Consider the following 23,123-nt stretch of genomic DNA (forward strand, 5'->3'; position numbering starts at 1 on the left):
ATTAATTATTTTAAACCTAACAAGAGGTCTTTGCAATTTTCTTTTTCAGCAAATGAATGTTTCAAAGCTGCTGCAGTTATCACTTCTCAGGAAAAGATGCTAGGCAAAGGAATGAAGATTGTTAACACTTTACAAATCTTCCTAGGATCTGGCCACACACTAAGTGTTTTATAATATTTTCTTAATTGTTCCTTGAAACAAACCTATGAAGTAAATCTTATTATATTTCATATTTTGTAAAGAAAAAACCTATTATGATTGAGAATTTGAACCACTTGCTCAGAGTCCCGAGTAAGTAGTGGAAGCTGATGTTTGAGCCCCAGATCTGGTTGACTGCAAACCCCATGCTCTTGAGTCATGTGCTGGACAGGACAGTTCAGCCACTGTCCAAAGTGTCCCTTTGGTGGTTCTCCTCCGCGGCCCAGCAACAGTCTGTGAAGAGTCCCCAGCTAGTTACTCAAAGAGCAAAGCCAGCTGCAAAATAAAGGAGATAAGGCCAATTCTGGCCTAATTTTAGGGCAAGCCACAGATGTCTTTGATGTTTTCATTGTACATGAGAACAGAGCCAGTGATCTGACAGCTGCTGGCAGCCCTCATCAAATATGCAGAATATTAAGGCAGCTTTATCTCAGCGCCTAATTACAGCTGGCACAGGGAAATTTGTCTTGCAAAGGAGGAGATGTCAAATGGCATAAATGCAATATGGAACCAATATGATCGCCTTATTCTATTTTCTCAGAGCTGCTCAATTGTAGGACACTTTTCGAAAAGTGTTTATTAAATGGTGGTCTTCTCTATGTGGGCAACTAAAACTTTGTTTTAGATAATATTGGAACAGCTCAGCCATGTTATTACCTTATACCTCAGTGTGTTCCCCCTTTTACTTCTGATGTAACATATATCTACTACTTAATCCTAAAAGCAAATGTAATTATGACATTCTTATCCAGTCCAGGTCTTTACACCCACATAGTCAATGTGACAGGACCATAATTTAGTACCTTTTTACCATTGAAAATTGTTTCATATTTAGGATGACAAAGAAATGCTTGGAATGTTGACATGGAGCAAAGAATTAATAGTTGTCTACTTTAACAACTAGTAATCATAGCTGGATGAGACTGCTGTCTCAACCTCATGTGGCTTAAAGTGTTTTTGACAATGGCTGCAAGCCACATGAGGCTGAAACAGATACGCTGCCCAGGTCTCCTGTACGGAAGAACTTGTTATGCAGCTGTGGGAGGGCACTCTAGCTGTTCACTCCTTGAGGGGTCAGACTCAGCTATAGAGGGCCATCTCCTGAAGTCCTGCCTTCAGGGCACAGCCAGTGACTGAGTGACATGGGGATACAAAGCCACATGTTTCAGCCTGGTATGGCTCCTTCTGTTGGGTGCAGGGGGTGGGAGGAGCTCTTACCCTAGAACTCTCCGTTTCCTTTCCTTTCAGTGTTGGTCTCTCACAAGCATCTTACACCCTTTACTCCATATCAGTATTTTTCATTAACAAATGCTTCTAGAAAACCAAACCACATACACTGAATTACCTCTAAGTAGAATATATGTACTAATATGCATATTTGGAGAGAGAGAGAGAAAGATAGAGAAAAAGAGAGAGAGAGAGAGAGAGAGAGAGAATGTTTGAAATCCAGTGATGGGGGAGGGAGGGAGGAGAAGTAAAAAGAATTAAAACATATTATGTAACTGTACCAATTCCCCATTATGAATATAATCACTATGTACTGCAAATATGAACTAATAAAAATTTAAAAAGAAAAAAATACAGTGATGACTTCAATACTACATTGCCAATTAAAATGTATCAATTAATTTATTTTTCAACATGCTGAAATGCACTACTAAAATAATGAGCTGTGTTTTCTTTCTTTATTTTTCTTTGCTTCAATGCAGCATCTACCATGGTAAACCTGTTCTCTTTGAACTCTATTCCCTGCTCCTTTTCAGTGAAAAAAACATAGTCTGGTTTTCTTTCCTCTCCCTTTCTGGTTCCTTTATGACCTGTGCATGGTGTCTGCCTTATGACAGTGTGCCCCAAAGATTCTGACTTTGACCTTCACTCACTTTCCACAAATGGCCTCATCACATGTGCCCTTTGGGTCTGGAATATTCCCCAGAGGCCCGTGTTTTGAAGGATTGGTTTCCAGCCTGTGATGCTCTTAGGAAGTAAAGAAACTTTAGGAGATGAGGCCTAGTAAGAGAAAGTAAGGTCACTGGGAGGTATGCCCTTGAAGGAGGTATTGGGATGCTCGACTCTTCTCTTCCTCTCTCATTTTGCTTCTCTGGCTGCCATCAGAGAAACAGTCCTCCTGTGCCACATGCTCCCGCTATGATATATTCTGCTACCACAGGTCCAGAGCAACAGGGCAAAGTGACCAGTGACAGAAACTGTGAGCCAAAATAAATCTTGCCTCTTGGCAAGTTGATTTATCTCAGGTATTTTGTTACAGTGATGGAAAACTCACCAACACAGTAATATCTGTTTATGTGTCAGGTAGACTCAGCTTTTGAGTTTACAGTTCGGACCTTGCTGCTGAGCTCTAGAGCCTATAGTTTCCCCCAAAAAATGCACCCTAAATGGAATAATTATTTTTCCATCTTCTCCCCAAACATCCTAAAAGGAAAATAACTAACAGTGGCCACCAGTCCATCCTCCAGCAGTCTTGCATCCATGAATGGCATACTACTCACCCTGTAGTCTTAGCCTAAAATCTGGGAGTCATCCCAGACCTCTTTCTCTCACTAACACTCCACATCCAAGCAAGCCCAAGACCTTAGACTGTCTTTTCTAAACAGCTCAAATTATCCCACCTTTCTTTGTTTCTGTGTTTTGTCCCTTCCACTTTAAAGTCTCCAATATCATCTTTTTGCTCTCTTCCTACTTCTCACCTTTTTCTACCCTTTTCTGAGCATGTTAAATCACTGCCTAAAATCTTTCATGGTTGCCTGGTTAGCATGCATGGTCCTTAATTGTGGAGGACCACCTGGATAATCTCCTTGAAGGAGGAGCTGTTGTCTCCATTTTGGCTGAACCTGACCCTATTTCCATGTACTGACACGTACAGAGCTGGCTAGGACTTCTCCTTATCCTTTCAATTGGCTTTAAGCAATGCACATCGGTCCAGCTGAGGTGCTGATGTGTAGTCTTTGAAGCAAAGATGACAGGCAGTGTTTCTCCAGACTCTTCACTGTTCCCTTGTGTGGGATCAAGCCTCCAGATAAGAGGCCGTGATTTCCCAGTGCTTAAAACATTACACATCAGAGCTGAACCACCCACCCTAAAACATTAGATACTATCTCAATTGTATTATGAAGATTAATCTTTTTGTATATCCTTCTCTCTGCATATTGCAGAGGTGATTTCAGGCCTCCTACCTAGCCCTGCTCTCAGCACTCACCTACTTCCTGCCATTCTCACTGTCCCTCCCCCTCAGCCACTCCTTTCTTCATGAATTAATAAAACTTGGATTTGGCTCTGGGTCATGGCCTTTGTTCTGATCAGCCATCACCATGGCTGGACTTTGGGCCCCTTGGCCCCCCATAACTACAAATATGCCTTAGTGTCTTTATTCTTACCATGGGTTGCACTGGAAGTGGTAGATTGGAATTAACTCACTAGAATTCTTATAACTTTTCCATGGCATTACAAATATAGACTTTCTGGGCTGTGATGAGGACCGGGACGTGCTCTCTATACTTAATGATATGAAACTTATGTATCTAGTTTTATTGTCAGTCATTCTTCAGGGTCTACTCTGTACGCTGGTGATAAATGCATGAGATAGAATCATGCTCTAATCCTTTTGCAAGATGATGGTTCCTCTGTCTTCTGTGTAAAGATCCCTTTTCTTCCTTTCTTTTTTCTTTTCAGCCAGACCTACTCATCCTTCAAAACTCAGCTCATGACGAGACCACCTTTGGAAAGATCTCTCCAAGCCCTTTTCCCTTCCCTGGCAGCTAAGCATATATCTATCCGCATTTATACTATTGCAAAGGCACTTGTTCCCTCAAAGTGATCTCGAAAGCTCTTGAGAACTCCTTAATGAGAGTTTATATCCAGGCTATATTTCACAGTGCCTACTTCAAAATGTGTCTGTGAAAAGCATGGAAATGAAGTATAAAATGTTATTACTTGTTAGTTAACCACTGTAATGATAGGTTACTAAAATTCACATGCACAGTTTGCCATTTTGCTGTGATCTTTTGCAAAAACCTTTTAGAAAAAATTTTTTATCAATATTATATATTGCACATACATTAGCATTGACACTGGCTCTTACTTTAAAAAATTATATTCACATAAATTATATATAAATCACATGCAATATAAAATTAATTTCACGTAATTTTATAACACTGCTATATGTTATAGGTGCTATGAAAGTATTTATGTTACAGATTTATGTTACAGTATTTATGTTACAGTATTTATATTTATATTACAGATAATATAACATTTTACACGTAATATAAAATTATCCTAATGTAAGCTTTAAAAGGAAAATCCAGTGTAGATGTTGCTAATAAGAACTTTGAGTAGGTGTAGGGTTCTTCATGGAGTAGCTGACACAATTTCTGCCCCTTCAAACTGATTGTCAACATATGGGTAAATAACAATCTGCTGACTTTGAAAAATTAGTTGTAATCCATTTCACATCATGCATGCAAAGCACAGCAGGCAGTGGCCCATAATTGAAGGATTAGTTTTGGGCCTTAGGGTGGTTTTTAAAATTCACAGGCTGATAGAATGTTCCACCCCATATGGACCCAGAATATTCTCATCAGGGAGTTCTCAGCGCTCTCTTCCCTCCCACAGAACACTGCATGCTCCATGCGCAGGAGCGAACTTTCATCCATCAGCACAGCAGCTGGAGCTCTTCCCTGGTGATAGGCAGGAAGGAGGCCAAAAGTGCCTTATAAGAATTTGAATAGATTTGTAAAATCTCTGAGGTCATTTCTACTTTTTCTGCTATCTAAGCAAGCTGCAGCTTTTTCTTGTCTCATGCCTGAAACTTGTATTCTGCTAAAATCTCTCTCCTTGCTAAAATCTGCTCCTTGTAGATTTTAATGGCTTGCCAGCATGGACTAGGAGGATGCCCATGTGACTGTCATCTTATATTTCTTCCCTGTGTTTTTCTCTCTTTACTCCTACCTGTCTGCCTCAATTTGTCCCATCTCCTGCTTATAATTTGTATATCTGAGCCTGCTTTTTTCTCTCCACTTACTGTTTTCCTCTCCTGTTTGTCTTGTTCTTGTGGGAGCTTTTCAGAATCTCTCCCCAGAGGGGCCTTTTCAACCCCAGCTCCTACTGGTCTAATTCTAACCAGCACAGCCTGACTAGGAAATAGGAAAGAACCAACTCTGGCTGCCCCAGTTGACGGGACTGAGCTCCTGGGCACCGGCTGGGTATGTTTGTTTTTAGGAACTGTTTTTAGGAATATGAAACACCTGAATGAAGCAGTGAATGGGCAGTCCTGAAGTTCCACACTAGGGCTCATAGCAACTTGCTTCTACTAGCATCATGACATTTCCTCACTAAGTAGCTTGGAGTCAGAGAGGTGGGGGGCAATCAGTCTCGGATCACTTTGCTAAGGATGGCAAGGCTTCAGAGTATTTAGTTTTTGAATCTTATTTAAGAGGCAAAAATAAACCTGGTGTGATGGCACATGTTTTCAATCTCAGCACTCTGGGAGGCTGAGGCAGGGAGACTGCAAATTCTGGACTCAGCCTGGGCAATTAGCAAGTCCCTGTCTTCAAATAAAAAATAAAAACAAAAAGGATTGGGGATGTAGCTCAGTTGAATGGCCTTGGGTTCAATCCCTAGTACTGCAAACAAAAGAAAACAAAAATGGTTTCTAGGTTATTTACTAGGTTTTATGTTATTATTAGTAAGAATGTTTAAGTTTGCAAGTAAAACTTGTAAATAAAGATGAAACAGATTTAAAGAATAAAAATAGTAGATATCTACAATGATTTATAGTGAAATCAAGAGTACATTCGATTTTTTAAAAAAGAATGACTGCCTAAAATTTAAATTAATTAGCTTTCTTTGAGAACCCCACCTAAATAGCAGAAAGAGCTGAAGAGAATTACGCTGGGGTGTGAGGAGTGGAGGTGGGGCTCAGACGCGGAGGGAGATTTCTTGTAGAAAATCTGCAAAGTGGGCCAAGCACACATGGATCGTGTGACTTCACTCAGCTGCAGCTCTGAGCAACCCGCTGATCTCAGATATCTTCTTCCCCAGGAGAAATGAGCTCTCTTTTCTTGGAATCACTGTAGCACTGAAAGACTGTCCTACTCTTTGGCACTTACTGTAACCAATCCTGTAATGTTATCTCTTTCAGAAATGTTTTTATCTTTTCATTATAACAATTATCTTTTTATGTGTGTGTCTTACCTAGGATGTCCATTTATTCCAGATTGCTGAGCACGGTTCTGATTTATGCCTGTTGCGGTGGTTTAACTCTTACAGTTTCCCCTTTCAGAAGTGTCCTGGTTTGGATAATGATAGATTATAAGGTTACTCTAGTCTCACCAACTAAACTAAAAGCTTCTGTGCCAGCCAAGATCCCACCAAGAGACCACACATTTTGACTGGGATTCTGAAGAGACTGTAGTGAAGGGGCAATTTACAAAAGTGTGGGCAGAGTTAAGGGTATCAAAACAGAATACTGAGGCAGCAGGTCTGTAAAAAGCAAAGGGAGGAAATGATATCAGGGGAGACCAATTCAGAGGAAGAGCCCTAGAGGGGGGCCCCCTAGGGAAGCCATTGTCTTGGAAGGTCTCAAATACTGCAGAACTGTCCAAGTGCCTTTTACAAATGCAAAGGTGAAGACAATGGAGTCCTGGAATGTGTTAGTTATCTTGGAAGAAATAGCAGAGAAATACAGAGAATGGATTAAAGGGATCAGGTATGCGTGTGTGTGTGCGCGTGCGTGTGTGTGTGTGTGTGTGTGTGTGTGTGTCTGTGTTATAGGGACATGAATACGAACCATCACAGGAATGGCATAAAGCAGGACTTGAAAGCTATTCAAGGAATATACTTTCTGTATTGGGGAGCAAGATGTAAACATAAGAAAGTTAAAAAAAAAGACTGAAGGTAAATAACAGTTGAGTACACATGTTAAAAAGTTGCTTAGCAGTATATAGTGACTGTCAGATTAATGGTGTAGACCATAAATATTAAAGAAATTCAAAGGATGGAAGACCACAGTAGGCTAGAGTTATTTGAAGGACTTACAGAGAGGAGAATTTTACAGGGGCTCTAAAATTAGACCAATTTACATGGCCAGGAAGGAGCAGCAGGGCTTCTGTAGGAGCACAGTATGAGCAACAACATGGGTGTCCATCTGAAACACATCCTCCCCAGTAGGAGGGCTGGGTCTCAGCTAGGACTTTGAGCAATCTATGCAAGACTCTAAAGGGAGTTAAGTGAGTTGCAACAGGCATAAATTGTGAGTAGCTATTTATTTATTCCTTAAATAAACATTTAGTGAGTGATAGGGTATGTTCCAGGCACTATTCTGAGATTTGTTCGTGCCAAGTAAAATAAGATATGGTTCTTTCCCTTCAGAAAACAAAAGACGTAGTTATTTTGTTCCATGATTATTGAGATATGCACACATGATGTACAAATTCACAGGAGCTCATCCAAATGAGAGCCAGGCTGAGGGTAGAGCAGTTAAGGAAGACTTACCTCTTGGAGGAAGTAGCAAAGTGTTCCAAAGTGTGAGCAAGAGCTTTACAATTGTGTTTTCATTTGTTTATGTCTATCCTGCTGCATTCTAAAAAAAGAAGTAAGATAGTTTACTTAAACACACAAAGCATTTTGAAGGACTGGCGCATTTGGTATATTTTGAAGGACTGACTAATGTCCAGGAAGGGGATATTCAGGCAGAAGAATCTGAATTTAAAAGAAGCAGGGTAGGGTGGGGAGACAGCACTGCACATTGGAAGGGAGGTAGCTCTAGTTCTCTGAGGAGTGGCAATAGATGGGGATGCAGAGGGAAGTACAGGCCAAATCTGAGATTGTGTGTTCTTCCATCTGAAGATAGTGAAAGCTAGGGGTGGGTTTTAAGCAGTGAGCCACATGAACAGCTGAGAATTTTAAGAGGCTCGCTCATGTGCACAAGTCTGGACCAGGAGCGCTGGAGGTAGGGAGGCCAGTTAAGGGCTTGCTGCAGTCGTGGGGTGAGAGATGGTAGCAAAGGGGAAGAGGAGCTTCAAATGTGGGAGCAGTTGTGGAGAAGCGTTAGACTGAGATGGAGACCTAGATTGGGGGTGAAGGTGACAGGTGCACACATGGACAGCTGGTCAGAGGACCCTGCTCATGAGACAGGGGTGCTGGGGCACCACCAGTCTGGGTCTGATGAGTTTGGAGTGTGGTTGCCCCAGGTAAGAAAGAAAAGTGGCTTGGCCTTTATGTCTGCCTGTTGGGGTTCCGTCTAATTGCTTGGTTTATTATAGTTTTAGGAAAAAAATATAGCAACCCTGAAAAACTATTGGTTGTCAATATTAGCTAAATGTTTTTTATTTTATTGTAAAATTAATACACATTCATAAAATTTAGAAAATACAGACAAGTTCACCATCTTCAATTTTTTTTTTCTCAAGCGCAATCTTACAATGACTTGTAACATTTTGTTGTATAAATTCTCACTTTTTTTTCTAAGCACATGTAGGTATATATACATGTTTTCTAAAAACCTGGGTAGTATTCTAGTTAAATATATCACATACATCTTTACACTAATGATTCTACCATATCATTCTGGAGCCAAGGTGGTGGTGCACACCTGTTATCCCAGTGCTATGGGAGGCTGAGACAGAAGGATCATATATTTGAGGCCAGCCTGGGCAATGACTTAGCAAAATCCTGGTTCACACAAAACAAAACAAAACAAAACAAAACAAAACAAAACAAAACAAAACAAAACAAAAAACAATAAGGGCTAAATCTATAGCTCGGGGGAAGGCCCTGTGTTCAGTCACCAGTATCACTAAATATTTTTGAGACTGAATAGTGTTCTATTTATGAATGCACGATATTCTGTTGAAATGTGTTTCTGTTATAGACATTTAGATTGTTTTCAATTTTTAAATATAATAAGTAACACACAAAAAAGTTATTAAAATTTAAATTTACTAATTAACCTTTGATTTTTTTCATAGTGCGATTTAGATAACGAAACCAACTTCAGGCATGCTTTGTTTTTGTAAAAGGGTTATGAAAAGAACAGTTGCTTTTAAAGTTTTCTGAAAGAAAAATATGATGTTCTCTTTAATTCTCAACTGTGAGAACAAACTGATACACATGTATATTGGGAGAAAATAATTATAAAGAAAATTGGTATATTATAAAAAAGGGAAATATGGAAACTCCATGAGTGGAGTCACTCTCTATTTTTGGCAAGGACAGAGCAGAGACCACATTTCTTAATGAGGTTTCTTTGCTTTAATGATTCTTTTAGTATCTCCCCAAGGAGCATAAAAAATGTTATCATCTCTCCAAAATGATCTAGGAATTGATCAATCTCGTAAATAATTGCAAATGTAGTTCAATTCAGCTTCCTTTTGACTGTGCACAATGAGTCTTTTGCATGCGTCATAAAAAGTTTTTTCCTTAATTTAGAAGCAGCTATGGGGGTAGGAAATATATGAGAGATTGTCTATTTTGATACTGATTTTTGCCCTCTTCCTTGGGGCTTTCACTGCCAGCGCTCTGTGCTGATGTCTATTACCTCTGCTCTTGTCCACTCGTTTGCAGTTAAACCTCTGAAATCCCTCTTTCCTGAAGATAAAGATTCTGTATACTACTTGTAAGAGGTGATGAAGCTTTTTAACTTCTCTGGACAAGGTTAGACTTATGATATAAGAAAAAAAGGGATTTAGGAAACCAGTGATATAGAGAATTGTGCTAACCCAAGTTACCTCTGGATTTAAATCAAATAAAAAATTTTGCTCACCATACATTTAATAAAAATGACCAGTGTAACCATTTTTAAGTGTACAGTTTAGCAGCATTACACACTTATAACGTTGTACAACCAATACCACTATCAGGTTCCAGAACATTTTCATCTTTTCCTAGTTTGTTTTTTCCGTAGGTGGCACCTATCTTGGGCACCTATCTGGTCAAGCTGGCCGTGCCCTGCTCCAGGCCTGCGCTGATCACTCCTCTGCCCCAGCCATGTCATTGCCCACAGCATGCCGTTGCTCAGCAGCTTGGTTTCCATGGCTTGTTGCTGTGTACAGGGCTCAGCAGTTCCTTGTTAGTCTCTGTTCCAGAAAATTCAGTCCTCTCTGGATGGCCCTTTTTATATTCTGTTGGTCCTTGTAGACCTCTTTCAACCTTGTATCCTTGCTTTGTTTGGTTACATCTGTCGATTTGAAATCATGCCTTGTTAGGCTGCATGCTAGAGGAAGCAACTTGGCAGGTAGGGAAAGATCCAGACCAGGAGTTAGAGGGTGGTGAGTGTAAGGCCAGTCCTGCCCCATACTGTCTGGGCTGAGGACAGAGCTGTCACTGTGCTGTGAGGGCTGGTCATTAGATTGTCTCCAGTTTTAACTATACAAGCTTGTAAATTAATTAATAATAGAATAATTAATATCTTATCTCACAGAACTTTTATAAGTGTCAAATGGAAGGGAACGTCATGAAAGTATAAGGTATTACCATGTATCCATTACTATAATAAAGACAATGCTTTTTAATGACACACATCCAATGAAACACACAGCATCCAACACACCCAGACACAGTTTGTTTTACGTAGTAACAATCCGGTGTATGCAAATGTTGTGTTGAATGTATGCGCTGCCAAAAAGTCATGCAATCCTGAATTTGGGGGTATTTAGGAGATAGTAACTCAGATATTTAGCATTACGCTAAGCGTGGAAGTCCACACAGAAGTCCAGGAGCATCCACAGTCATGTGAAGTTGATTTATGGCTACTGTTATGAGAACACAGTTCGTTTTTATTGACATTTAACATTATCTGAAAAGTCAGCCTACCAGTAAAAGAGAGGCTATGGCCCAAAGGAATTGCAATAGGAGACCTGAACAGTAAGATATTATCAGATGCTCCGTCCTCATTGATAGAACCATTAAAGTATGTCAGACGGTTGTCAGAAATCACAGCCCCAGCTAGTGCTGTGCTGAACATATTGGGACCTTAGACAAAAGGAAGGATGCAAGTAATATGCTATATGACTGCTTATATGGTTTTATGTATTTATATAGTTCTGCTTTGTGTGGTCATATTTTTTATATATTCCTGCTTTGTATAATCATGTAAAAAAATGACTATTTGCTGGAATGAAAATGGTATTAATGAATTTGCTTCCATTAAATTCAGGAGGGTAATTTTATAATAAATTCTGATGTGGTATAAATAAGATGATTAAACATGAAATAATGTATTTTATACCTACTTTTAAATTTTTCAATATTTTGAAAAAGTTCATATTCAAATTCATTCAATTATTGTAATAACACCCATTATAGTTGTGGTGTTTTTTTCCCCCTAACTCAAGAGCCAATCTAGTATCCAATCCAGAATCTCAAAGTACATTCTAATTTTTTTTCTATACAGGAGATGAAGCTATGGTCTTTGTATTGAGCTGCTTCCCAAGGCCATTTTATTTTTATTTTGAGATAGGGTTTGCTAAGTTGCTAAGTTGCCCGGGCTGGGGATATTTCAATATTTTTACAGCACTTTAATGTTCTACAAAAATCATTTGTATATGAGAGTTTTTAAAATATAGACTTTATAATAATTAAACATTACAAAAACATGAAATGCATGTATGCAGGGATGAATTTTTTCTTTTTCCTTGCTCTCCATTATGGTTTAGCATAACACTGTCAGATTTTGCATGTATTTAAAATGTTATTTTGCTCATCATGGATTTTTGCATTAATTTAGAGTTTTAAAAATATTGTACTGAACTGTTATTTATCTTGATTACTGAGTTTTGGGTCCTCTTGCACTTTACACTTAGGTGTGTATCATTTGCCTTAACCTAGTCCTCATCCAGGTTTCATCCTCCATCCCAACAAACTACAATACAGAAATTGCCTTGGGACTGAAAGCTTTATTCACTATGCAAGAGGGACATTCAGATCCAGGGAATTTCTCCACAGTCTGAGTCCAGAAAGCAACATGTTGCTGCAGTGTGTGGGGTGTTGAGATTAGAGATTTGGAATGAAATCTTGGTTTGTCTTCTCAGCTGTGTAAGCACTTAACCAATCTAAGCCGGTTTTCTTATTTGTAAAAGAGATAACTCACTTTTTAGTGAGCCCTGTATGAGACAGCACATGTAAATATCGTCTGCAAATCCCAACTTGTCTCCTTCTCTATTTTGGAGACGGCAAATTGACTCTCAAATACTGAGTTACCCAAAAATGTATCCCCCACAGTGCGAAAGCCTGGATTTGAAACCAGGTACAGTGAGTGCAAGTCCCCAACTCTTTACATGAAATTTACACGAATTAATTTGAGGTAGAGCCCTTTCTAGAGATATAATTTCTAAACTGCCTAAAAAAACTTGGATTGTTAGCTGTAGAACAGAGGCAGAAAGTATAGCCCTCCAACCTCACCAAAACACAAATAACACAGACATTAATTCCATCTCATTTTTCTGACTCTGTAAATATTTATTAGCAAGGTGTGGAATTCCCCCAAAGATTTAGAGGGGGGCAAGAAATTTGAGTAATATGCTTTTCAAGATACGAGACAGTCTGTAGTTAGGAATTAGATATGTTGATCAACTGTATACATTTTGGTAAATTCCCTAAGATGATTTAGATTTCATCTCATTTAGAGGCTGTTTCTGTAGAATAAATTGAAATTTGCTTAGTGAGGGCTGAAAGTTTGTGTCTCTCCCAGGGTGATTAGTTAGGCATAAAATGTGATATACATGCATATATTTGGGACATCCTTAGATCAAGAAGTGATTTATAATAATCAACCTACACATCTAACAATACAAGAATGATCATATGTATTATGGTATACTATACAATACTATGTTGTCACTAAAAACATTTTCAGTGGCTGGGGAAAAGGCTTGTGATAAAATGTAAAATGAAAAACAAAACAACTGGATCATAAAACTGTGTGATACGACTCTAGCTTTGTAACATTAAAATGCATTTACATGCATAGAGAAAATAAGCAAAGGTATCAAGATGTCAATAGTGACTAGTGTTGGGATTATAGGTGATTTTTATGTAATTTTACAAATTTCTTCCCCCTTCCTCTTCCTTCTCACCTTCTCCTTTCTCTTCCCTTCCTCTTCCCCTTTTCTTTCTCCTTCCCCTTCTTTCCTTTCTTCTTTTTTTTTTTTTCCTCCCTGTATTGGGAATTGAACTCACAACCTTGCACTTGCCAGGCAGGCGCTGTGCCGCTGAGCTAAATCCCCAGCCCCTCCCTTTCTTCTTTTTCTCCTTCCCTGCCTCTCATTTTCCCTCTTTCTCTCCCCCTCCTGCTCCTCCTCCCCTTCTTCCTTTTCTTCTCTTCCTCCTCCTTCTCCTTCCCCTCCTCCCCCTTTTCCTCCTCCTTCCCCTTTTGGGCTACTGGGGATTAAACTGAGGATCTTCACACCAATCTATATTTCTAGTGCTTTTTTAATGCAGGATCTCAGTAATTCACTGAATTACCCAGCCTGGGCTTGAATTTACCATCCTTCTGTCCCAACCTCTGAGAGCACTGGGATTACAGGCAGGTGCCACCTTGCCTGGCTTGAGTTTTTAAAACAATTTTTAATAAAAGTTATCAAATTATCTACAATGCTCAAGTATATATATTTTTACAAATATTATATTTTGCAGTTAAAATTTCTTTAAAAGATAAATTTAATGGTGAAATTGCCCACATTTTGTTTTGAAGCAAATAAACTTAGCAATTAGAATAATACCACTGTCAGTTTGAACAGTCATACTTTTGAGTGAGGGAAACTTTGAGTTGCCTTTGTCCCCCAATTTACCCATAGATTATATTTAAAAAGACCTTTATCCAGGTATGGTGGTGTACATCTGTAATCCCAGTTCTCTGAGAGGCTGAGGCAGGAGGCTAACATTGAAAGCCCAGTTAGGGCGATTTAGTGGCTTAGCAGGACCTGTGTTACTGCGTTGGAAGTCTTGTCCAGGTTATTGATGTTCTAAACAAAGAATTAAATTGGACAGCTAAGAGTAGCAGTAGAATCGGCGACTTATTTGAGAAAAAAAATCCAGTGTGGGACTGGATCAGTGAGAAGAGCTCACGGCACCAAGAGGCCTCACTGTTGAGGATTTTAAGCTTTAAACTTTGGGCTGGAATTGAGGGTTCGGTCTGAAGTATAACTCCAGGCAGTGAGTGGCAGACTGAGCCCCTCCGTCAGGAAATGTAGTTTCTGACATTTCGTGATCCTTAGAGAAACTGTCATGGCACCCCAGGTCCCCAGGGAGGGGGTCACCTACTATTTAAAAAGAACAGAGCAGAGGAGCTGGGGATGTAGCTTAGTGTGAAGGCCCTGGGTTCATGCCCAGTATGGGAAAGCAAACTGAAACAAACGCATAAAATCAAAACACTTTACTTCTGGTGCTACAATGTTGGTCACAGTTTTTACTGATTTATTCTAACATGCTTTTACCTCTGGAATATAAAAGAAGGTAGGAGCCAAAATATGAAGTGGAATATACATAGGGAGGAAAATTGGTTGGTCACAGAATCCCAAAAAGCAAAGTAACACATCTTTCATTCACAGCAGTGGTAACTAGAACAAAAGCTTTCACTTGATTTTCAGTTATGCTAAAGAAGACATTTGATACATAATGACATATATTCTTCTCCTGGGCTACACGCATACTTTGCCTGATCTTTTCTCTGACAGTTCCTCCTCTTTCTTGTGAATGTTTTCCAATTATTCTGCTGAGACGTCTGTGTTTGTATCCTCTTACATTAGCCTGTGTCTTTGTCACTAGAGGATGACCACATACGGATACAGCCACTGCATTTTACCTTGTTCCTGTGAATGCCTTTCCTGTCCGCATTTATACCACAGAAACAGCCATGTTCTGAGGAAACTCTGCTGCCGTCACCTCCAGAGGGTGAGGACTTCACACAAACTAGGTCATACAGTTTGGAGCTTTTCCTCTCATAAAGGAAGCTTCAGATACAAATATTAGAAACTTCTTGCTAGCTGTTGTAGGGTGAATTGTGTTCTCCTCAAAAGATACGTTGAAGTCCCAACCTCTCGTACCTCAGAATGTGACCTTATTTGGAAATAGGTTCTTTACAGAGGCAAGCAAGTTAAAATGAGGTCAATAAGTTAGACTCTATCTAATATGACTCTATCTAATATGATATCCTTAAAAAAATGGAAATTTGAACTCAGAGACAGACATGTTCAGAAGGAAGACAGTGTGGACCCACAGAGGGAAAAGGTGGTACTACGACTGGGTGAAGCATCTACAAGCCAAGGAAAACCAGGCATTACTACCAAACATCAAAGGTAGAGCAGGTAAGAGGATTCTCCCGTACGGGCATCAGAGAAAACTTAGCTTTGCTCACACTCTGATTTCAGACGTTTGCTCTCCACAACTGTGAGAAAAAAATTTTTTTGTTTAATGCACTGTTCCTTTGGCACATTGTTATAGGTTTCTTCCAAAATAAGCCACAGGTGGATAACCCAGAGTCCTCTCTATTTTGTGGAGAAGACTAGTGAGCATGTGTGGCTCACACAGGGAGCGGAGTTGCAGGACGGCACAGAGTTTTTGTAGCTTTTGAGTCTTTTTTTTTTCGGTTTTTCTCAGGTACCAGGAACCGAACTCACGACCTTGCGCTTGCCAGGCAGGCGCTTTGCCACTGAGCTAAATCCCCAGCCCAGCTTTTGAGTCTTGCTTTTGAGTCTTTTCTGAAACTCAACTCCATGGCTATCCTTTCTGCATATTGGTTTTTCCAATCTTGAGGGGTTTTGTGAACTAATCACTTTTTTTTTTTTTTTTAAGGAAAGTGGACGGAAGTCCAAATTAATTGAGTTGTGTTTCCGTGACTGGCAGTGAGAGAGTAATTCATGAAGAATGCTGTGTGTCAGGGAACATAACACTTTCTAACACAGATGACATCAAACTTCTTCACGTGTTGTACTACCCAAAAGTTGAGTCTCCTTTTTCTAACACTCTGACACAATGACACATTTAATTCCTTCGTATAAAGTAGGAAAAAATTTACTTGCAGAAAACATAACTCTATAATATAGATGCAGCCAGGTCTCACAATCTGAGCCTTTTATTCATTTGCTATTTGCTATTTATGTTTTCCTCTTGCTTTAAATCATAACTTACAAAACTTAAGAAAAAAGTGGTAGAGTGCTTGTCTAGCAGACACAAGGCTCTTGGTCTCATCCCCAACCTCCAGCGCTGAGAAAGAACAACAGCAACAACAATGCCAAAACCAAAATAAAGATAAAAACAAAAGCAGGCAAAAAAAAAAAAAAAAAGAAAACCAAACAACCAAACAAACAAACAAAAAAAACCTAAGAAAAAACCAGGAGAAATAAACTTTAGTGCAATGACTGAACACCCATTGTGTGGCAGGCGCTGAGCTCAGTGTTGGCTTAGAACTGTGAGCAAGAGTAAATCCCTGTCTTTTAGACAGTTTCTTATCTAGTGTAGAAAAGAAAGAAGTAAGTAGGGTTTTGAAATTTAGAGGCTGAAGTGCCCTGATTGGAGTGTGGTTAAAGTTTGGAGAGGACCACCAAACAGTGTGGAGGGAAAAGGAAGTTACTCTGGGAGCAGGGCATTTTAACTGAGACCCAAAGCCACACATAGTTGGGCAGATGAGGAATGTGCGTTTAGGGAGTGGAAGGGACAGGCATTCTAGACTGAGGCAAAATGTGTTGAAAGACCTGTAGGCAGGAGGGAACTTGGGATGCCAAGTAACCCAGAACCACTGGATTATGGAATTTTAAAGGATGAGGTAATAGTGATAAGCTGGGGATAGATAAAGAAACAGCTTTTATGCTACTCAACAGAGTTAGGTTTTATGTTGACAGCAGTGGGAGTTGGTTTTAAGCAGAAGGGTAAGAAAGATCAGATGTGAACCTTTGACAGCTCCAGCATCTTTTAAACGTTAAGAATTTTAGTTCAGAAGCATGCGATGTCATGGAGATTTGACATGGTGGGGACCTCCTTCACCCAAGTGGTGACAGCAGAGACAGAGGAGAGTAGACAGATTTTGGAGAAGTTAAGAGGTGGCACTGACAGGCTTTCTCAGGGAGGGGTCTGAGGGAGAGAAAATCAAAGCTTGTATTTTAGGGGATGGAGCTACTGTTCAGTGAGGCCAGATAACGAAAGAACTGTGGTTTGGGAAAGAGAAGCGGGTGGGATCATTGCTGGATGAGAAGGGGCTGCAGGACAAGCTGTGTAGAGTGGAGACGTCCAACCCATAGTGAGAGATACAGCATTGATGCTCAGTGGAGGGACCTGGCAATTTGGGAGCTGACATTATCATTAGAAACTGAAACTATGGTTGGGGGCGAAGGATGAGATGAGCAAGGGAGCATATACAGCCATCCCTTCTACTCCTGAGGGAGTTTTTTCTTCCCCTCCGATTCCAAAATCTGTGGATGATCAGTCTTTTACATAAAGTGTTGTATGTAACCCATTCAGTTCTTTTGTATAGCTTAAATTATCTCAAGTATTTGTAAGACCTAATACAGTGTAAATATTTGTTATTTTGCATTGTTTGAGAAATAATGATAAGAAAAAAGTAGTGTACTTGTTCAGAACACGTGCAATTTTTAAAAAAATATTTTCCATCCATGGTTGTTTGACTGTGGATAGGGAACCCACGGATATGAATAGCTGACTGTATTATGTAAAAAAGTCAAAGGATGAGCAAAAAAAAAACCCTCTGAAGAATTTCAACTTTTAAAAGATCATTCTTGTTCGCTTCCTCAGTAAAAAGCCCAGCCTCTGAAACTCTACACGTACATGCAGGTCCCCAGGGAGGATGGCATATCTACTGGATTGCCACACACCTAGTGACTGAAGCATGTATTACAACAGTGATGGAAAATTTGCAAATGACAAGAAAAAATGCTCATTGCTCTCCCCAACTCCCCTCAGGCTCCACCCCATCTGTTTCCTCATACTCGTGTGCATTCTCCCAGGAGCTCATAATAAGTGCTGAGTCCTTCCTGGAGTGCACCCAGGACGTGCTTTTGTCTCCTGCTGCAGCCAAAGTTGGAGTTACTGAGTCCCTTGAGGCAAACACATGCTGAGAGTTGCTGAGGGGCCATTGACATTTGAGGTGGAGGAAGAGCCTTAGACACCTAATCACGAGCTCAAAGAATGTGAGATCAATTGTAGAACAAATATTAATATTTAACATTCCTGCTAGCAGACTGAAACTTTTCTAATATCAGGTCCCCTCAGACTTATTTCCTGGGTTTACTTTTAAAGACAGAGTTCAAACTTATTTTTTAAAAAAGATAGAATTAGAATTCAGCAGAGAATTGTTTATGCTGAACAAAATAAATTCTTTGGCAGAAAGTGAAGTGATCCTTTTCCTCAGAGACTATTGAAATTTCTTTAATTACTGCTGTCCTGAGATTGAGAATTCACTCTTTGTGGCACCTTGGCTTTCTTATAGAGGGAAGTCAGTAGCTGTTGTCTGAGTACATCACATACAACAGTTTTTACCCACTAAATATGAATGTTTGGGGATATGTGAACGAATGCTTCTTGGTGCATGACCTCTCTAAAATGAAAAAATGTGTGATCTTGAACTGAAAATTGAGTATGAGGACAGCAAAGACAGCAAACACTATGGCAAATATTTTCATTTAAGAATTGCTGAAACTAAATAAATATTTTCATTATTCCCCCCTCCATCTTCCATTTGTTACGATCCTGGGATTCCAAATTCTCTTATATCTTACCATACTTATGGTCTGCTTTGATCAAGAAAAGCATTTTTAAAAACACATTTTTTTTCCTGAATGATATAGGTAGTTCCTTATTTTGACCTGATCTATTAGTCTGACACTTCTTTGTATATATAAGTTAGTAAATATTTCACTGGCCAGATTTGGGTTGGACAGCTTCAACAAATAGTTGATGTAACTCAGCTCTGACTCTCCTGAATGTGTAGAAATATCATTTCTGAGGCCACATGTCTTCTGGTTCACCGTATTCATTTAGAAACTGAGTCATAATATCCAGTAGCAGTATTTATTTCCCTGGGAGTAATCTAAAAGTTAAAAATCATATTCCTTGGTCAAATGATTTGGTCAAATATCAAACAATGTAATTTTTAAAATGCTAAGACAATATAAGGTTCTAAACTAACAAAAAAACAGTAAAACTGTTTTCTAACTTTAAGAAATGGGTGTACTGTACCATTACTTTAATTACACCAGGGACTCTAATGATTGATAAAATGTACTCATAGTACTACATGAAAATGTAACTCCATGGTGTCATAAATTTTCTTTCAAACTAATATATTGGTGATAATAAACATTAAGCATTTAACTAACAACAATTTTGCTTCTTTTTCAGAATTTAGAAAAGCTTTTTGTAGTTTTTAGAAGGCTCAGATTTCTTTAAAACATCTGTCTAGGGAAATTTGAGCTAATTTCTCTTTTATTTCCCTCTCATAAAAATTCCTATTAGCAAGCCAGTGCACTCAAAGCTGTTCCATTGATCTCATAACTGTGTTTATAAAACTGTTCTTGAGATTTTCCTTTCAGCCCTGCAGGCTGAATGCGCTACAGTGGGGTGTCTCAATGGCAAACAGGCGCGAAGGGGACTGGGAAATTAGGGTCAGCTCTGCCTGGAGAAGGACCTCTTGTCTCCAACTCTAGTAGCACAGCAGGCATGGAGGAAAGGGGCTTGGATTCATCCTTTTTGTTCCGACCCTGTTTTCAGGCACGCATAAAGAGTGAAGACTGCGGGGAACTACAGTGAAAGTTAAAGAGTGACCATAAAGTGCTTGTTTCATGACCAGAAAAAAATTGTCGCTCTTTTCCAAAACCCCAACAACTCCTGCAAGGCAAACTGCTCATCCCAAGTTAAACTTCCCCCATCTTCCTACTTTCCCCAGCACCTTCTAGTTGCATGGGTTCAATGTCATGCTGAGGATGGAAATGCCCAGTCACATGTTGGGCAGCGGATCAATTCAGTTTTTCTCCTGCAACAGTGCAGAGATTGTCTTTTTTTATGGATTTTTTTCTTTTTTTTTCAAAGCTGAGGACTGAGGCCAGGTCCTCACACATGGTAGGCAAGCTGTCTACCACTTAAATATATCCCCAGCCCTCTGGAGATATTCCATCAAGACACAGAAGGCTTTAACTGTAACAAAAAATGCCCCCCTCCTCCACAAGTACACTTCAGTTTCTTAATTGCCCAGGTAGTAGTTCCTGTTCCCGTTCGGGTTGCTTCTGTCTCTTAGAAATTGCTGGTCACTGTGACGCACATTGTATAAACCAATCTCCAACCGACAAGCCATTCTGCATCTGTACTTCCTGCTTGTTTATCCCATATAAGCCCTGGACCACCAGAGATATTCTGGGATATGATCTTAATCAGTGCCTGTCGATGTAAATAAATCTGCCTCCACATCCTGGGTGTTGTTTCTGTGTTTCTGCTTGCTGTAGCATAAGTTTCTCTGTTCTCTCATCATTTTCCCTACTAGTTTGGCTATTCTCTTCTTATCTTCTAACCCAGTCCCAGAGAGAAATTTGACCTTTAAATTGACTACAACTTGTCCAGTATTTATTCTGTGCAGGAATAATGCTAACTATACTGATGTATCATTATGTTTAATCCCCGTATGATTAAAAGGTTCTCAATTTCACTTTCCTGTTAAGAAAACTAAGGCTCAGCAGAGTTCATTAGCTACCCCAGATTGCACACCTAGCCAGGTAGCGCTGAGACTCTAATTCGAATCTATCCCACTTACAGCTCTTGCTACTTGTCACTGTGCACAGTGATCTTCCTGTCTGGACATTTTCCTTGTCTAGATAGCTGCGTGCTCTATGGAGGCACCTCTGGCTTTTGAAGTGTCTCTCCTGTGACAGTTTATGCTTGAGAACTAGCCTAGTATTTCCCCCTGCAGTCCAACATAACACACAATCAATTTTATCAGATGCCTCTTGGTGCAAGAAAGTCCACTTTGAAACCATAGTACTCCAGGGAAACCAAAGCCTCCTTAGAAAAAATGCTCTGGTCTAGATTGCCATGGAAGAAACTTAAAAAGCCCTGGTCCCTTCTACGGCTATTTTTGGCTAAGTTTAGGCCCCTAGCTGGTTTAGAAATTCTTCACCCTCATTTAGAGTCCGAGGGAGTGGCAGCCCAACCCCATTCTGCTCATAGCAGCCTCTTTCCTGGTGCTGCCGCCCCTTAGGCCAGCACCAAGAGCAGACAGCTGCAGGCCCCACTCTGCACAGGGACATGCATGTCCCCAGTTGGGATATGCTCTCATCCTTTGTGGCAAGCCCAATGGCTGCTTTCCTACTTTAGTCACATTCTTTAGCTAGATCATTTGGGTGTGACTTAAGACATTCTGTGTCTTGATATTGGCAGTGGTTTTAAAAAGTGACCTCAACCATTAGACTCCAAAGACCCAAGCTCATTTACAGTTTTGTGCAGCAAACATTTTTCTCATTGTCTGTTTTCCCCTTCTTCTGTGGGCAATTGCTGCATACCTTTGGTATTCAAAGTGCCTTACATTTCAAGTACCATCCATTGAGGATATTGATCTCTAAAGACACAGATGTTTCTGTCTACATATTCACATAGAGAGTGGAAGGGAGGCAAGAGACATCAAATACAGCTTGTGTTCCTTCATTTCCTTCCATCAGATTCTGTTTTCTGTTCTGATTTTCTTTTCAGACACCTGTTTCTCTGTTTTCCACTTTGCAATAGTATTACAGCAAACTGCTGTATGCTTCTTGGCTGAGAGTCTTCTCAATACATAGTCAAGGATAAGAAGACCTCACACTGAGTTATAGGGAACTGTGTGCATAGAACGTGGACACAGATGTGTATGGTCATCACATGGAGAGCATGTCATTCTCACCTGTGCTTAGGTGGGAAAGCTATTTACATGAGCTCCTTTCCTCAACATAGATCTCCCACAGTTACGTCAGGGTGGCTATAACTCCCTCTATTAGTTACTTCTTTTTAAAAGTCCGTTTTCCCTATCTGGTATTAAAAAAATGTTAACGAACATACTGTGCAATGTTCAATGTGCGTGTAAATTCAGGAAGAGTTGGAATTCAATGAAGCTAAGTCCTTTCATAGCAGCAGGTTGCCCACATTAATGTGTGAATGTGTGTTGTAACTGCTCACAAGGAGGTCTGTCATGTGCAGCATTTCCTAGTTATTTGACCACAGAATGTTTTTGTCATAGTAAGTGCATGAATAGTTCCTAGTACAGAGTGCCAACAATCATAGTGCAAGAACAGGGAAAGTCTCTGCTAAAAGCTATGAAAGTTCTCATCAGAAATACATGTATTATCCAAGAGGGAATGCCGTTGCCCACCATTGTTCAGGAATAAGTTGGTTGAAGTTAGCTGGCTAATCTCACTTGCCACCTTCCTCTGCCTCCAGTTTGATCCCTGTTCTGTCATCACCATGTGAGGGTAGCTAATTTTTGACCCCACTGGCCCTCCTTCTGCCCCTGTACCCTGTAAATCCTCATAAGGTTATGGTTGACATCAAGTGCCACCTTCCCACAGTCCAGTTCCCCAGCAAAGCACTATAAGAAGCTCTGTCTATTTCAGAGATTCTCTGGCTTAAAGGAGGAAAGATTTTCCTCTGTACCCTAGCTGACCTTAATCCTGACCCAAATCTCATAACTTTTTCACCTCTGAAAAGTGTAGGCTTAATAAAACATAATTGCTAAATATTGGTAACAGCAAGAATGGAGTGGCAGAGAATGAAAAGAAAAAGTTCTGTGGAAGGTTATGGATTTACATTCCCTGAACAATTTTCTTTTTCTTTCTTTCTTTCTTTCATTCTTTTTTTCTTTCTTTCTTTCTTTCTTTCTTTCTTTCTTTCTTTCTTTCTTTCTTTCTTTCTTTCTTTCTTTCTTTCTCTTTTTCTTTCTTTCTTTC

Source organism: Chinchilla lanigera, unplaced genomic scaffold (genome assembly GCF_000276665.1).
Source record: "Chinchilla lanigera isolate Chin_1 unplaced genomic scaffold, ChiLan1.0 scaffold00045, whole genome shotgun sequence".
Lineage (NCBI taxonomy): Eukaryota > Metazoa > Chordata > Mammalia > Rodentia > Chinchillidae > Chinchilla > Chinchilla lanigera.